The sequence below is a fragment of the Canis lupus genome, chromosome 13 (genome assembly GCF_048164855.1).
Source record: "Canis lupus baileyi chromosome 13, mCanLup2.hap1, whole genome shotgun sequence".
In the NCBI taxonomy this organism is placed as follows: domain Eukaryota; kingdom Metazoa; phylum Chordata; class Mammalia; order Carnivora; family Canidae; genus Canis; species Canis lupus.
Genome location: NC_132850.1, coordinates 34,736,224 through 34,749,935, shown reverse-complemented (window position 1 = coordinate 34,749,935; position 13,712 = coordinate 34,736,224). Strand labels below are relative to the sequence as shown.

The 13,712-nt window shown below is 39.6% G+C and overlaps 1 pseudogene; it reads left to right on the top strand.

The window, feature by feature from the left end:
• The window catches only part of LOC140602866 (malate dehydrogenase, mitochondrial-like), a 282,291-nt pseudogene that overhangs the window by 146,444 nt on the left and 122,135 nt on the right, over positions 1 to 13,712 (top strand).

Genomic DNA, 13,712 nt, shown 5'->3' with positions numbered 1-13,712 from the left:
TCAATACGTATAACAAAGTGTGTGCAAGTGCTCATGTGCATTCTTTAAGGGAGATTCTCAAGCAGTTCTGGGACCCCAGGAAAGGTCAAGTCCTTAAATGGCCAGTAAATGTAGGGAAAAAAAGTTCTATATCACTTAGTGAACAGATTGAAAAATCTGACACAGTGTTTGGCAAAGATCTAGAAAAGTAGGAATTCTCATACATTGATTATGAGAACTAATGGTTACATTTTAGGGAGCAATTTGACAATAGCTAGCAAAACTTAAAATGCATTCTCCTTATAACCCACTTTTAAGTAAATACAAACTTGTATTTGTGAGTATGACTTGTTTCAGGATATTCTATGGGGTATTCTTTGTTATAATCACAAAAAATTGAAAGTAACCTAAATTAAAAATAGTGTAATCTGCTTAATTACTATAAAGTGATTACAAGAAATGATCTAAATATACATATTAATAATTACGAAAATAGGGGCATATGGATGGTTCAGTTGGTTAAGTGTCTGCTTTCGCTCAGGTCATGATCCTGGGGTCCCTCATTGCGCTCCTTGCTGAGCAGGGAGTCGGGCCTCTCCTTCTTCCTCTGCCTCTCCCCCACACTTATGCACACACTCTCTCTCAAATAAATAAATAAATCTTAAAAAATAATTATAAAAATGATAATAGATAATACATGTTTGCTGGCAGAATAATAAGAGTTTTGCATATATTAACAAAAAGACTGGATCTCAAAACATATTGAGCACATCATAAAGTGATACACATTGTGATTCTACTTATGTCTAAATGTACAAAATAATGCTTGTGTGGTTTGTCGATACACATGTAGTAAAAATATGAAAACATGGACTTCCCAAATATTCATGAAATTCTCTGTAATTGTGGTCTAGGTTGGCGTTAGGGAGTACTGATAAGACTGAAGGTATTTCAGTCTACTTCAATTTATCAGATATCTGTCATTTTCAAAAGACTTATAATTAACAAACACATATAGTACTTTACTCTCACAACCAATTGGCAAGGTGTGATGATTAAGTTTACATGCCAACTTCACTGAGCCAAGGGGTATCCACATGGTTGGCAAAACATTATTTCTGGTTGTATCTGTGAGGATGTCTCTGAGAGATTAGCATTTCATTCAGGAGACTGAGTAAAGATCACCTTATGCTATGCAAGTGGGCATCATCCAATCCATTGAGTGAGCACCCATGTAGAGCAAAGAGGCAGAGGAAGGGCAAATTTGCTCTTTGCTTTCTCCTACCCTCAGATATCTGTGCTCTTGGTTCTTGGGCTTTTGGATTCATACCAGGATTTACACTGTTGGGCCCAAATTTTAGATCTCAGAATTCATGATTATTAGGGAATAGAGGGCTTGATGTTACTAGGCATGTACCTTAAAGTTAAGATTATGAAAACTGGAAAAACTCAAAATATGTGATTTTGATTTAACAAAAGCAAGTATCTTTCCCTCTCTCCCCACCCCATTCCATATTTTTAAAAAAGCTGGGGGCAAGAGGAAAGGTTAGGGAAAAAGTTGTTTATGGCTACTCAGGTAATTCTCCTTTCACAGTTTTCAAATTTTGAGTTCTTTACCCACAATTTCTCTGTCCTCTCTGTTTACAGGATTAAATGGACATTCAAGGACCTGCACATTTGGTCCCAGCATCCTCCCAGTTCACCCCGTAGGCCACCCACATGGACTCATTGTCCTCATTTTTGTGTTACAACTTTCGCACATGCTACTTCCTTTGCCTGGAAAGACTTCTTTCTGATTCTACTTGCCTGGAAAAGCCCAACCATCCTTTAAGAATCAGCTCAAAGGTCACCTCCTCTATGAAGGCTCTCCTGTATACTCAGTCATTCACCCACACATGCTTATTGAGTACTGTTGTGCTCTTCAGCCAAGACTACCATGAACCTGCCAGCAATGAAACAAGGTAGGAGATGCCTCCATGGGGGCATCTCCGTAGCAGTGTTACACAGAACTTATTATAAGATGTGGATTTTGGTTTGGTGATTTGGGGAGGATCTAAGAAATCAAGAATTTGCTGTAGATTGGAAACCACCAGAGAACAAGGGCAATTCTATGATTGGGTTTTATGGGTGGCACAGTGACCTTGTTTTTGTCTTTGCAGAGACAAAATTATGCAGTGACCTTGTTTTGTTTCACTTTATCATGGTTCAGAGTAAGTTTATCTGAGGTTGGTGTTCTGTAAGACTGTTTATGTCCAACAAAAGAATAAAATGGCCTGGCTATGAGAGCTTGTAATACTATTCGGGTCCAGCTGTGATTATTTGTGTGTGTCAGGATCTGCTTTCTTTTTTCTTAGCATCTATAGTATAGCCGTTCTTGGACTATGATAATGTCTGTATGTCTTTTACATCACTTCAGCATGTTGTATTGTGTAGCAGACAGTGCTGGTATCTCTTAAGATCCATTCAAACCCTCCCCCACAGCGGGACAACTGTGGATGTCAGTGGGACTGATCTCACTTCCACCTTCAATGATGAGCCTTGATTTATCTAGAACACCCCAGCGACTGTTCAGGGATGGGCATTGCAGATGGTATTCCCTGAAAATAGACACTGAGATTTGCATGCAGGAGAGTTAGTGGGGAACAGATGTAATAAAGGAAGGATGTAACAGAGAGAGGGAAATCCAATGGAGCAGTGGGAAAAGTTGACCTGTTGTGCATTTGCAGCAAAGGCTTCATCTGATCCTCCACAGGAGCTCTGGAGCTGGGATGTCCCTTCTGAGAGGTCTGAATTGAGGCAGGGCCAGGCTTTTGTACCCACCCATTGACCAGCTACTAGAGGCAGTTTCTTTCCCAAAGGGGCAGACAGCTCCTTTTGGCTAGAGCAATGTCTCTTGAGGAACTCACTTATGAACCATCAACAATGATCCCTCCCAGCAATGGGGGATGAGAGTTTCAAACTGAAAGGAAAATCTTGTTGGCATAACCACTAAAGTGGACAAATAGGAACAAGCTATTTTCTTGTCCTATGTGATTTTGGTGCCAGTTCTATCCAATAAGGAGCACTTGGTAGGTGAAGTAAAGAGCCTTGGAAGGTAGTTACTATTACTTGTTTAAACACATTACCCAAGGCCAAGCCAGTTGGGAGTGACATTCTTTGGGTACAATGATTATTTCCAGGGAGTTCAGAATTTTTTTGATAGTTAAAGGAAGAGAAACTTGTTCTCCTCCATTAGACATCATCAAAAAAGTGTATAATCCCAGTTGCTAGTTGCATCATCAGGACAAAACTGGCATATGGAAGATGGAAGAATTAAGAAACTTGTAGAGAAATGAAGGTGGCAATAGTGTGCTGAAACTAGCCTACATCGGGCCATAGGTGATTGTGCACATCTCTTTCCAATCTGTGTTCAGTGATTTTATGCTAGTAGCTTGAAATAAGCCATGGTGGGAATATTTACAACATGGAAATTGGCAAACACTTTAAATCAAGGCTTTGTTCTCTAGAGAGTCAGTTGTTACATACTTTCTAGCAAACTATTGGTGGAGCCCTAATCAAACCATGCCTGAAACCTGTCTGACCTCTTGGACCTTTCAGTTACATGAGTCAACAGATTCTCCTTATTGTATAAGCCATTTTGACTCCTAATTGCCACATATTATAATTTATCTGTTTGCACATCAGTTTTCTCCAATAAGCTGAAAGCTTCCTAAAAGTCAGGGAGTATATTTGTCTTCAAATTTTCAGTGCCTCAAACACAGTTAGTATCCAACATACACTGGAAATACAAAGTAGAATGGTCCTTGAATTGAAAGGTATCGAGCAAGCATTGATAAAAAGAAAGTAAACATTTAAGATGAGTGAAAGAACACATGTTCAAACTAGTCCATTTTGCTGGCCTAAAGGAATTATATTCCAGAATTGAAAAAATTATGACAAGTTGTGGGTATGGGAGAGAAGATGAAAGATAAGACAGGCAAATTGCCCATCTGATTTTTAAGAAAGAGAGAGGTAAATTCTGCAAGCTGTATATTTTCTTGATTATCTCACATCAGGTTCTAGAAAAATGTTGAAATCTTAGTGAAGGAGAAGAAGCAATGTTCACTAGGATACGCTCATTAATAACAACAAAAAGGTACAAAAATAGACTGTCAAGGGTTTGCATGATGTGACGAGACCATGGAATTAAATTTAATGGGGATAAAGGAAAGATACTGTATTTGCAACCAAAACACCAATGGCACACTTTCAGGATGTGACATGGCTTAGCAATACTATGTATGACAAAAGCTGATAGATTTTATTTGAAAATAAATCCAATTTGAGTCACCTATGTGATGTGACTATGAAGAAAGCTACTGCAGTCCTGGGTTGCATTAAATTAAGCTTACTTTGGTCTTGTGACTTACTGATTGATGTGCAAGTCTTATCTGATGACCTAAACAGAAACAGATTCTGTTTGAACACCATTTAAAAAAATTGGTTGTCCTTCCTTCTTTAAACCTGGCAGAGTCTTATTGAGAAACCAGTATGTGATTCAGTCAGGGGTTGTACCTGCTTTATGAATCACATTTGTGGCTGCACAGAGAATAAGATCCACCCAGGCTCAAGTGATCTGTCTGTCTATTCATGTGCCATTACCGTGCTATATTAATTATAGAGACTTTGTGGTATATTACTATCTGATAGAGCTAGTTCTTCTGCATAGTTCCTCCTTTTTAGTGTTTCTGAGAAGATTTTTGATGCTGTTGGTGATCTATAGGCTCTTATCCTTTCTAACACCTATCTTCCCATTTCACACCAGCAGAATGTGTGTGGATGAGAAAAAGGAAGCAGCGCTTCTAAGCATTCATCTCTCTCTCTCTCTCTCCCCATCCCTGCACTCCTTTTTCTCAAGGAGACTTGGTGAATGTAGGCTCTGTTGACAGCAGCCAGTCTTACTTCCATTCTTGGCTCAACTGCTCATCACCTGTGATCATGGACAAGTTCCCTAAAATCCCTAAGCCTCAGTTTCCTCATCTATAAAATGGGAAAAATGGAGATGCTTGAGTGGCTCAGTGGTTGAGCGTCTACCTTTGACTCAGGTGGTGCTCCCGGGATCCTGGGATCGAGTCCCTTATCAGGATCCCCACAGGGAGTCTGCTTCTCCCTCTGCCAATGTCTCTGCCTCTCTCTGTGTGTCTCTCATGAATAAATAAATAAAATCTTAAAAAAAAAATAAAATGGAAAAATGATACCTTCAACTGAGTGAGAATAAAGGGAAATGATATATAAAAAGCATTTAGAACAGAGCCCAATACAGAGAAGGGTCTCCATAGATGGCAGCCATATTTGCTGTTCTTGTAGCAGATATTGCTTTGTTATTATCATCAGTGACTCCTTTATTTCCTTTGTTCTGGTTCATGATTTTGAATGGGAAAAAAGGCATCTCTATTTCATCTAAACTTTCCTTGATATCTAGCTTTTCCTTCTAGTTAAGAATGCAGGCAACAGACTGCAGTGGTATTAACATTGTGACTTTGTCACCATAGAGATCACAGATCTTTTCATATCACCTGATAGTTGTTGCAGACGTCTCAAAACATCTCCCATTTCTCTTTGAAATGATAGTAGTTATTTGACCCTTCATCAGATCTTAGTATTTAAAGCATTGATAAAGGAGTACAAATATTATTGTGACATATTTTTTAATAATAAATTTATTTTTTATTGGTGTTCAATTTGCCAACATACAGAATAACACCCAGTACTCATCCCATCAAGTGCCCCCCTTATTGTGATATATTATTTAAATATCTGATAACCATAACAATATAGTTTTTTTCTTTTATAGTTTTTTATATTTAAAACACTATTCTGAGAAGATGTCTTTAGGTTTTGCCGGCCTGCCAATGAAAGCCATGTGACATAAAGGGTTAAGTGCCCCTGAGCTGGGGCCCTGTTGCCTCTTCAGGCTGGTCAGCTCAGTTGGTTAAACAGTGAAGGTCATAGGGGCTCTCTTCTGGGGTCACTTCACTTCACTTCATTCTATTCCTCAGCCCCAGAGGCTTGGCAAGCATGTCCAGAGATACAGAAGGGACTAAGACCCAGCAGGACAAGCCCATTGATTTGGCAGGTCACAGAAGGTCCTGTGGATGGCAGATCAGCCTTGACATAGCATTATGGGAGGGGTGGGCCATTTGGATAGGAGAGTTGATAGTTGGAAAAACATAATAAAGGCAGAAATGAATCACTTGTAACTAATGGTGGGACCTGTGATTGATCAGCAGTTCTTCATCCTGATTGTCTCTCTCAGTCCAGGCCTTTTGTTCTACGTAAGGCTCCCCACTTCCTATTCTTTTCTGTCCTCATCACCACTTTTTCCATCTTGTCTCTGCTTATCTTATCTCTCTTTCTTTCTCTCATTTCTTCTCATTTTTCTCCCCTTTCTCTAATTCCCTTCTCCCATTTCTTCAGGAAAGAAGCAGTAGAAAATTCTGAATTTAGTATTGGGCACATAGTGGACATTCTTCTCCATGCCTGACCTCATGTTCTTGACACTGATACTTGTTGGCTTTAGGCCTGTGCTCACGCTCTCCCCTTCCTGTCATCATACATGCATGCGCATGTGCATGCACACATATATACACACTCTCCATCTCTTTCTCTCTGACACACACTCACACCTCAGAAAGATTATATTTATAATATCCTAGGGTATTTCCAAATACCAGTATTCATTTTGGGAGCACACTTGTCTCTCTTGGTTGGAACAGACTGAATTTTCCACTGGCTCAGAGTTTTGAAGTTCTTCCGGCTGAGGGAGGAGTGAGAGACTCCAGGGGACCAGCCATATGTCAGAGTGCTATCAACTTTCTGCTCTGAGGGTAGTGCTCACCAGAGCAGAACATTTGTTGAAGGGTTCTCAGCCACATTTGGCCCAAGCAGTTCATGTTGGGTCTTTTAAATAAAACTTGCTGGGGGAAAGGGCTTCCAGAGTGGAGAGACCAGGTGTTGAGTGAGAATAGATCCTACAAGGCTGACACAGGACATCAGAAATAGATGTTTCTGAGGCCTAGAGAAGAGGAGGGTTTTGAAACCAACAAATCCCCAATGGACAAATTATAATTCTCACTCAGTGTCTGTGAATTAATCTGAATTCACTTCCAATTTGGAGTGGCAGCCAAAGGCTCTCATTTCTCAAAACTGGAATCAAGGCTGCATTTATGCAAAGGCAGATTTGAGCAGTTCTTCTCTTCCTTGAATTTAGCTGTTCCATAAAGAACTTAAAGGAGTTCAAAAACAGCCATTCTACAATTAGAGCTATGGCTTGAAATCCTCATTCCTGTGAGAGTTGACTCACTGACTTTAATTCACACTAAAGTGTGAATGACTAATCCAAGATTCTTTCCTTTCTTGCAAATAGGTTTATTAAATAAGAAATATGGGTAAGAGACAGAGAATGGAGGAGATTCACAGAGAAAGGGAGGGAAGAAGGAGAGATGAATGGGAGGAAGTTGGATGGAAGGACATAGAAAAATGAGATAGTGGAGATTTTATAACTTTATAGATATTTAACTTTATAACTTTATGGATTTTATAATTTATATGCTTAGAGTTGGTTCCAATGAATTTTCAGGAGGGAATTGCTTAGCTTAATTATGGTTAAGTTTTTAGCACTCACTTTCAAACTGGACTTTATGTTGGTTGGTTTTTCTTAGCCTCTCATATGAGAAGCTCTTTAGTGAGTAAAATGGGAAGGTAGCAGGAGAAAAGAGGCACTAACCTGGATCAGAACCATTGTGAGAGGATGATGTTTGACCACCTTCCATGTCATTTCATCAGATGTCATTTCAAACCAGTTAAAATGTTCTTCCCTTTTACTTCACAGTAAACAAATCTAGGGAGAATTCTTTCACTTCCCCAACTCACCATTCTTTAAGTAGAATTTATTTGAACAATTTGATGTTGATTTTCAGTCTGGCTTCCATTTGGTTCCTATATGGGTCACTAAGCCAAAGGGCATAATATGTCACATGTTCCACATATAAATATCATCTGATTTTAGCTGTTCAGCGAGCTCCAAGGTCAAAAGAAGGGTTGCCACCAGCAGAAAAGTATCACTTCCGACACAGGATGTGCTGTACCACACGTACATATACCATATTCATTGAGCAGTTCATGTAGGTTTTCAGGAACTTGTTAGCAGAGTCTGTGGAAGCTTTGTGGGGAAAGTCCTTTTTACTCAGCCCAGCTTTTTAGCTCCCCATGCAAAAAGGTCAAGAACATCAAAAAAGGGGAGATGGGTCCCAGGGCACCCTCTGCCTTGAGAGGCTTCTCCCTCTGATATCTGGAAGGGGAAGAGGGTGGCTGAGTTTAAGATTGCTACCCTCAGACAGAGAGACTGAAGAGAAGTCTTCCTCAGATTCATCTCCCTTTGGTAGGACAAAAAAGCTCCAGCCCCAGAGTGGTGGGCTTGGTCTCTTTCTGTTAAGTTGGAAGATAGGAGTTGGTAAAAAATGTCTGTCTGATGAATTCCTAGTCTTTCTGACTTTAAAGACTAAACGACAACATTCTAGTAGTGTCAACTTAAGCACTATATGTTTTATATTTGTATATGTCTTAATACTTTCTTGCTTTTCTAGACAATAACTTTATTTCCTCTTTACTGCTCAGTCTGAACATGCCTCATGATCTCGCATTATAACTCTAGCTGACGTTTATCCTACGTTTTCACAGTTAGAGGTCACAGTGTGGTTCCCATCAGCATCCCTGGCCTGGGAAGTTAAAAATGCAAACTCCCAGACCTTACTCCAGACCTAAAGGATGGAAGCTCTGGGAGTGAAGCCAGTAATCTGTGTTTCAACAGGCACTCCAGGTGGTGTTGATAGACTCTTGAGTTTTAGAGCTACTAACTTTGAGTTAGTGTGTTTTTCATTCATTTAGTAGCAACACTCTTACATGTATTCTCTCAAATGTCACGTTGACCCTCCTTTAGAGCTAGAGAAATGGAGGCTTAGAGATGAGAGGGAGGGTCCAGAGCCAGGCTAATCTCCTCCTGTGGCTTTTCTTTCTCCTCTGTATTTCAGAGTTTATCACAGGATGCCTCTGCCTCTGCTGACACACTGGAGGGGAGCTAACCTAGAATACCACTCAGAACGCTTCTCCACAGTCTCAGGAAGGGGAGCATTGAGCATTGCTGGTCAGGCTGTTGAGTGACAGCTGATTGACAGCTGGCCTCACCTGCTACTCCTGCCTCCTGGCTCCAGGGAATTCTCCTCCCCTCTTAATCTCTCTTCCCTTCTATCTGTGCTGTTGCACCTGCCAACATCAGCTGAGCCACTGTGGCTGCCTGTCTTTGGAGAGGAGCTGCGTGATCTGAGAAAGTTGGGCGGATGGAATGCCCTCTCCTTGGAAATAGGCTCTCTTCAGGTTCAAGGTCTGGAGAGATTGCCCCTTAGGGCACAGGGCAAAGGCTTGCATGTTTATATAGGGCGTGGAGTTAGGACAGGAGTTTTATGAACAGAGAGGGAGTTTTGTTGTGTTTTTGCCTTTGTGCTGACTCTTTTGGGGAAGTTGAATAGTGTGATAGAGAAATCTAGGACGAGAGAAAAAATCAATTTTAGTGAAATAAATGTAGGTTCACTTTCATTTATAAATATATTTCTTCCATTTGTTGTTACTCCATTCATCAGTTTCATACATATAACCTTAGATTCAGAATCATTTTTATTAACAATCAATGTTGCTTTCTTTTTTCTTTTCTTTTCTTTTCTTTTCTTTTCTTTTCTTTTCTTTTCTTTTCTTTTCTTTCTTTTCTTTTCTTTTCTTTCTTTTCTTTTCTTTTCTTTTCTTTTCTTTTCTTTTCTTTTCTTTTCTTTTCTTTTCTTTTCTTTCTTTTCTTTTTTTCAATGTTGCTTTCTTTCAAGGAGGCTCAGAAACTTCGTATCTACCAGTGTGGCTGGTATAGACTTTGGCTGCCATTCACAGGGTAAGTGGTGGCCTTCTGTTAGTTAATAATTCCTGATGGACAGCATGTGCACCTCATTCTGTGGTGCCCACATACACACAGGCACACATGTGTGCACAAATGTGTACACACAGACACGTGCACATACATACATGGAACCCCTTATGTCTTTTTAACTTCCAAAAGTCTTTAGACATATAAAATTTGCCTTAACCTAAAGTTTAAATAAAAATTCTGAAATAATGAATGAAATCCATTCAGGCAGCTTGATGGTTTAAAGCAAGGCTGATCTTCCTGCTTTTTTGAAAAGCTCATTTCCAGAAATAAAGCTAAGTAGGCAAAGGAAGACCTATTTCTCCCAGCTGAATAGGAAACAAAACAATACATATTAAATGATGTCTTTAAGGTACTATACTGTTTGGAAAGAGATGCCATAGACATCCAGGCTATTTGTGTTATGACTAAACACACAGTCACAATGTGAATTAAGCAAGGCCATGGTAATGTTGATAGAAAATGAGTCAGTAGGACTTTGTGAACCATTCATTCCCCTAATAAAACATCTCCCTCCCTAATAAAACATCTCTTTTCTATCTCTTTTGACCTTGAGATGTCTATAAAGGACAATGTCCTTCCTTCTTTGGGATTATCTAATCTCTAAGAGCAAGTGCCTTGCCCTCATATATTGCTGGTGGAAATGTAAAATGATACCTCTGTTATAGAAACTCTTTAGGGATTCCTCAACAAATTAAACACAAAGCTATTATTGTATGTGTTTATGACCCATAATATATCACTCCTAAATATATAATCTAAGACAATTGAAAATATATGTTCAGATGAAAATTTGTACATGAATGTTCATAGCAACATTATTCTAATAGCCCCAAAGTGAAAACAACCCAAATGTCTTTCAACTGACTAAAAGATAACTGTTGTATCTATACAGTGGAATATTACCCAACCATAGAAAGGAATGATGTATTGATACATGCTACAACATGCATGAACGTTGAGAACATTATGCTAAGTAAAAGAAGTGAAAAACAAAGGGCTGCATACTGTATGATTCTATGTGAAATGTCCAGAAAATCCATGCAAATCCATGGAGACAAAAAGTAGATTAGTGGTTGCCAAGGCTCAATAGGAGAGGAGAAATTGGTAGTGACTTCTAATGGCTATGAGCTTCTTTTTCTGGAGATGAAAGTACTCTGGAATTATATAGTGATGATGGCCGCATAATATGATTATACTAAAAACTCCTGAATTGCATACCTTAAAATAGTGAATTTTATGGTATGTGAATTATATCTCAATTTTTAAAGAAGACTTTAATAGAGCTCTGCTCCTCCCCATCCCCCCACCTTTTGGATTAAGACAGGTAAGTAGGATGCACCTCAACCTTGGCCCCTGGTGAAGTATTTACTGATCTAGTGCTCTCTTTTGCCCTTTTTGATATGCTGTAAGTTATCAAGTGCTACAACTGGAGGATCAGTTAATAAGAACTCAGAGGAGCACAGGAAAGGAATGAAGAGTTGCATGGGTCAGCTGCAGTCTTTAGGAAAGAGCTGTACTCTGCATTTACTCCAAGTATCCCTGGAGCCCTTTCATGGGCTGAATGTTGTGTGATTATTAACATGAGTAAGACTGAGTCTCTGCCTTCACAAAGGTCAGATTAAGACAGATGTGTTAAGGAAAGTCATAATTCAAATCCACCTACTACAGGAATGTACTAGAGGTTCTGAATTGACAGAGAACTTGTGGAAGAGATGTTGCAGGGGGTGGGGGTGGGGGTCCTTCCAGTCTTATCAACAGGATCAAAGGGGCAGAAGCAGGCATGATGGTATGTGTTTGGGGTGGATGAGGAAATGGCCAGAGTTTCATTTATATCCTTAAGGCAAGTAATTACTCAACTCTGCTTTATCTTTTGTAAAACTTCTTTCTAAAGGTTATATATGCACTGATAAAAGTTTTGAACAGTACAAGAGGGAACACAGTGGATAGTCATTTCCTTGCACCCTTTCTTCTAATTGTTCTCTCCAGATGGAACTATCTTCAGATAGTCTTGTCTCTTAATAGATCCCTCTTTGCTTTATTTTTGAGAGAGACTTCATTGTCAAGACTAGATCACAGAGAATTAGAATGGAATTTTAGAAATCAAATTCTATAGATTGGTCATTTTTCATTTGCCTAATTCAATTCAGTCCAGTTCAATTTGGCTTAACTGATTGTTATCTTTACCTCTTGGCAGGCCTTTCACACCAATTAATTGATTTTAGTGACTTAAAAAAAAAGTTCAGTTGTTATGCATTCATTCAAACATTCATTTATCCAATAAAAATTTCCTGAGTTTCCTACCAAGTGCCAAACTCTGTTCTAAGACTTGGGGATGATGTGGTGAAGAAGAGAGACATAGTATCTGTCCTCAGAGCTAATTAGGGGGTACAGAAGATAAGAAAGTCAGATTGAGAGAACTACTCTAAGTTATCTAGTCTTTGAGGATATGATATTTAAGTTGAGACCTGAAGAACAAGAAGGAGCCATGCAAAAATCAGGTGGAGGGCACAGCTAGTGCAAAGAATCTACAGTAGGAACCGGTCAGGTATATTGAAAGAAATAGAAAGAAGCCAAGGATGGGTGGAGCTCAGAGGAGTTGTGGAGACAGAATGGGCTTCTATTTATTTGTTAGGGCTGCTGTAACAAAGAATCACAGCCTGGCTGGCTTAAGTAACAGATATTAATTTTTTCAAAGTTCTGAAGTCAAGAAGTCCAAGATCAAGTTGTTAGCAGGGTTGGTTTCTCCTCAGGCCTCCCTCATTGCCTTATAGATGGCCACCTTCTCCCTCTGTCTTTACATGGTCTTTTGTCTGTGCCTGGCCTTCTTCTAATCTCCTTTCCTTAAAAGGACACCAGTCGCATTGCATTAGGGCCCACTCATGTCATCTCCTGTTACCTTAATTACTTCTTTAAATACCTTATTACCCAGAATGGTCATATTCTGAGGTACTAAGGTTTAGGAATTCAACATATAAATTTGAGGGGACACAATTCAGCCCATGTCAGGGCTGGTAAATTCTGAGCAGGGGGTTAGATTGTGTAGAGTTTTGTTGGCCAGGGTCAGAAGTTTTATTTGAGTGAATAAGAGCCACTGGAAACTTATCTTTTTAAAGATTTATTTATTTACTTGAGAGATTGAGAGAGGGAGCATGAGCTAGTGGTGGGGAGGGGCAGAGGGAAAGAATCTTCAGGCATACTCCCTGCTTAGTGCGCGCCTGTCACAGGACTTGATCCTGTAACCCATGAGACCAGGACTGGAGCTGAAACCAAAAGTATGAAGCTTAACCTATTGAGCCATCCAGGTGCCCTGGCTCTGGAAGCTTTGAAGTAGAGGGTTTACAGATCTGATTAATATTTGGTTAGTTTCCCTGGAGAGCCCAGCAAGGAGAACTAAAGCCCCACTGGCCCCAGGCCAAGAGGTGATCTTCCTTATTAACCCGGGGCCTGGATTAAATTTTCTTTATTCTGCTCACTGTTCTTATTTTTCACCAGAGTTTGCACAAAAGAAAACAACACACTCAGGATAGCATGCCTCAGTACTCCAAACAAATTCTGAAATGCATAAAAGTTCAACCATAAATACACTTTTTGCAAGACTCTCTGATCTATTTATGTTACAAAAATCTCATAAATGGAGGAACTGGATCAACGGCAAATAGCCATTGTTGACTTTCTATGAGTACATTGGTTATCATGATGACTTGTGTGCCACAGGATTGTTTTAAAG